The 4,648-nt window shown below is 42.5% G+C and overlaps 1 pseudogene; it reads right to left on the reverse strand.

Moving 5' to 3' along the window:
• Positions 1-738: 738 nt before the first annotated feature.
• Positions 739-1,697, reverse strand: LOC102864318 (annotated as a pseudogene).
• Between the last annotated feature and the right edge of the window lie 2,951 nt (positions 1,698-4,648).

Consider the following 4,648-nt stretch of genomic DNA (forward strand, 5'->3'; position numbering starts at 1 on the left):
TTGTTGTTGTTATGTGTCATCGAGTCACCTGCAACTCACAGCAACCCTATGAATAAGAGCCCTAAAAGCCATTCTATCCTGTGCCAACCTCACCGTCTCAGACATACTCATTCCCACCACTCCACTCACAGAACCGATCGATCTCATTGAGGGTCTTCCTCTCTTGCACCGTCCCTCCACTCTACCAAACACGATATCCCTGTTCTAGGACCAGACCCTCCTTGCAACATGCCCAAAGTATGTCAGATGAAGTTTATCCTTGACTCCAAGGAGCATTCCGGCTTCACCTTCTCCAGGACATACCTGTTTGTTCACCTAGCAGTCCATGATATATTCAACACCCTTCTCCAACACCACAGCTCAAAGGCATCAATTGTCTTTCTATCATCCCTATTCACTGTCCAACTTTCTGACTCAAAGCACATAATTGCGAAGACTATAGCCCGGATCAGACACACGTTAGTCTCCAGCCTGACGTCGTTGCTCTTCAATACTCTTGAGCAGTAACTCACAGCTGACTTTCCCAGTGCGATTAATCTCCTGCTTTCCTGGCTGCTGTTACCAAGAGGGTTGACTGTGGAACCAAGTAAACTAAAACTGTTAACTATCTCAATCTATTTTTTTTTAGATGCTCAGCCTCATTTAATAACCTAAGAGAGAGCTTAGAGAGTTTTAAGAGAATGAAGCCTTTATTCCCTTGTTTCAACAAAGCTGGCAGAGTTGGTGGCTTTTTGGTTTTTAGTCAAAGAGACCAAATCCCATACCCTCGTCTGACTCTTCCGACTCTTCCTTTGCTTCCACCTTGGCTGGGGCCGCAGCAGCAGGAGCAGCTGTGGTAGTGGCGGCGGCCGCAGGGGCAGCAGTCACAAATGCGGATGGATCAGCCAGGAATGCCTTGACCTTTTCAGCCAATGGGAAGGTGTAGTCAGTCTCCACAGACAAAGCCAGGACCCGCTTATACCCATTGATGATGGAATGTGGTATTGAGGCCACAGTTGGGTAACCGATCTGCAGACAGACGCTGGCAACATTGCGTCTCCAGGGTGCTCCAGGAAGCGGGTATGCAGGGTCTCCTCTGTGATGTCAAGCACTTCAGGATTGTAGATGCTGCCGTTGTCAAACACCTACTGGATGATCAGCCCGAAGGAGAAGGGAGAGATGTTCAGCATGTTCGGCAGGGTGGCCTCACTGACTCCCACCTTGTCTCCAGTCTTAATCAGCTGCACATCACTCAGACTTTCAATGGTGCCTCTGGAGATCTTAGTGGTGATGCCCAAAGCCTGGAAGAAGGAGGTCTTCTCGGGGCCCAGACCAGTGTTCTGGGCTGACACGGTAACCTCACATGGAGCAATGGCACCAGCACGGGCAGCAGCCGGCACCTTGTTGGCCAGCAGCATGTCCCTGATCTCTGTGAGATCCTCTTTGGTGAACACAAACCCCACGTTCCCCCGGATATGTGGCAGCAGCTTCTCCAAGGCCGGGTTGATGTCCAGGTGGCCCCGGATGGCCTTACGGATCATGGTGTTCTTGCCCATCAGAACCACAGCCTTCCCGCGGAGGGACATGCGGATCTGCTGCATCTGCTTGGAGCCGACATTGTCTGCACCCACGATGAAGCATTTCGGATAATCATCCAGAAGTTGAATGATCTTAAGGAAGTAGTTGGACTTCCAGGTCGCCCTGTCTTCCCTGGGCATCACTGCGGTGCGTCAGGGATTGCCACGCGGGGTTTAAAGACGATGTCACTCTCACGAGGACGCCTGGAGAGAGAGCTATCTCGATCTTTTCACCATCCATACTGATGCTGCCAATTGGCCCAGTGGTGAGAATCTTTGTTTTCTTGATGTTGAGCTTCAATCCATATAGGAGGCTGCAGTCCTTGACCTTCTGCAGCAAGTGTTGCAGGTCCTCCTCAGTTTCAGCAAGCAGGGTTGTGTCATCTGCATAACGCATGCTGCTGATGATTCTTCCACCAATCCTGATGCCACATTCCTCCCTGTATAGCCCAGCTTCTCGGATGATCTGTTCTGCATACAGATTGGAAAGGTATGGAGACAAAATACACCCTCCAAAATACACCCCTTCTTGATTTTGAACCATCCAGTGTCTCCCTGCTCTGTTCTGAAGACTGCCTCTTGGTCCAAGTATAGGTTTCACATTAGCACCATCAAATGTCCTGGAATTCCCATTCTTCCATTCTTCTCAGAGTCCACCATAGCTTGTTGTGATCCACACAGTCAAAAGCCTTTGCAGTGTCAATGAAGCACAGATAGACATTCTTCTGGTATTCTTTGCTTTCTGCCAAGATCCATCTAACATTAGCTATATTATCCCTAGTACCACTACCTCTTCTAAATCCAGCCTGCCCCTCTGGTAGTTCTCTGTTGACATATTGTTCCAAACGTTTTTGGATAATTTTCAGCAGACTCTTGCTTGCATGTGGTATCAATGGTATTGTTCGATAATTTGCACACTCTGTTGGGTCACCTTTCTTTGGAATGGGAACAAATATCGATCTCTTCCAGTCAGTTAGCCAGCTGGCTGTTCTCCAGATTTCCTGGCACAAATTAATGAGCACATGCAGGGCAGTGTCTCTTTGTTGAAATAAATCAATTGGTATGCTATCAACTCCTGGAGCCTTGTTTTTAGCCAATTCCTTCAGAGCAACTTGAACTTTCTCCTTCATCACCATAGGCTCTTGCTCATCTGTTATTTCATGAAATTCCTCTGTGTCAATAAGGATAGAACATTGAAATCAGCATGAGAAAAGCAAAGAGTTACCTACAACAGAAAAGCAATCATATTAAATTCTGATTTTTCAGCAGAAACCATGAGAACAAGAAGAGAATGGGAGGACATAGAGGGAAAGTCTGAGAAAGGATTTATATCTAGAATTTATAGAATACTCCAGCACTTCAACAAGATAAATGTAAGCAACCCAATCACAAAATGGGCATAGGATATGAAGATTCATTTCCAAAGAAGACGTTCAGATCTTGAACAAACATATGAAAACAATGTTCAAAATTCTTAGCTGTAAGAATGACACAAATAAAAACAACTATGAGATATCACCTCACCCAGCAACCAAAGCAAAATTCAACTGAGCATCAAACAACAAATGCTGACAAGGTTGTGGAGAAATTATAACTCTTATTCACTGTTGGTGGTAGTGTAAAATGGTACAACCACTCTGGAAGGCAGCATGGCACTTTCTCAAAAAGCTGGAAATAGAAATATGATTTGATCCAGCCAGCAATTGTACTTGGGAATATAAAGAAACCAGAACTGCCACCCGAACTTATATATTCACAACATTTTTATTGTTGCATTGATCACAATAGCAAAGATGTGGAAGCAACCCATGTGCCCATCAATAGATGAATAGATAGAAAAGCTGTGCTTTATTCACACAATGGAATACTACGTAGCAGTGAAAAACAAGGAACTCATAAAATATTATACAAAATGGGTGACCCTGGAGGACATTATGCTGAATGAAATATTTCAGTCACAAAAGGAAAAATATTGCATATAATGCTATATAATGCTACTGTAATAAAATAGGACTGACCTTGGAGGTTGGAGGAAACTAAGAAAAGAGGGGTAAATAATGAACACTGCATTGGAACACATGAGGAAAAGAATTGCTTAAAAGGACTATATGATTACACATTATTTGCATGACAAGAGTCCAGAAAAAGAGATACATAGCAAAGTGCACTGGGGTAGGAGGGGGAGGGAAGAAATTGTGCAACAGTGAATGAATTTTTTTAAAGGAAAAAAGCAAACTGGGGGATGATAGGGAGGAAAATGCACAACAATGAATGGATGGAAATCCAAGCTTTCTGTAAACTTTTGTTAAAATCACAATTAAAATTATTTCTAAAAAAGAAATAATATCAACCAAAAAAAGTAAAACAGAAGAAATGTAGCAGAAAGTCAGTGAGCTAGAAGAACAGAATCTCAATTGAAACATAGTAGAAGGAAAAATCAGAGATGAGACATAAAGAAAATGAAGAACTTATTAGAATCATGTGGGGAAACATAAAAAAAGAATAACAAACGTATGATTGGAATTCCAGAATATAAAAGAGATAGGGGAATGACTTAGAAAATAGTGGAAGAGGTACTAGAAAAAAAAACTTTCCAGGTATTCTGAAGAATGAGGAAATCTACATTCAGGAAGCTCGACAAACACAAGTAGACTGAACCCCAAAACGGAAAACATCAAGATATATCATAGTCAAATTCTTCAAATGAAAGATAAGGATAGAATACCAAAAGCAGTACAAGAAAAACAAAGAGTCACCTACAAAGGAAAAACAATCAGATTAAAATCTGATTTTTCAGCAGAAACCAGGAGAGCAAAAAGACAATGGGATGGCATATACAATAGTGGAAAGAAAACAATTGCCATCTGAGTATCTTGTATCCAGTAAAGCTCTCCATTTCTCCATGAAGGAGAAATCACGTTCTTTGCAGAAAAGAAATAAATAATTTCTGAAAAGAAGACCAAACCTAAGAGAACTTTTAAGAGAAGTCTTTCACACAGAGACACCAAAGGAAAGTGGATGGGCCATGGTAACAAGAAACAATAATAAAAGAAACATCTAATAAAGGAATAAAAAGACTCAAAATTAAATGC

The sequence above is a fragment of the Elephantulus edwardii genome, unplaced genomic scaffold (assembly GCF_000299155.1).
Source record: "Elephantulus edwardii isolate Elephantulus edwardi_28Jun2011 unplaced genomic scaffold, EleEdw1.0 scaffold00590, whole genome shotgun sequence".
Lineage (NCBI taxonomy): Eukaryota > Metazoa > Chordata > Mammalia > Macroscelidea > Macroscelididae > Elephantulus > Elephantulus edwardii.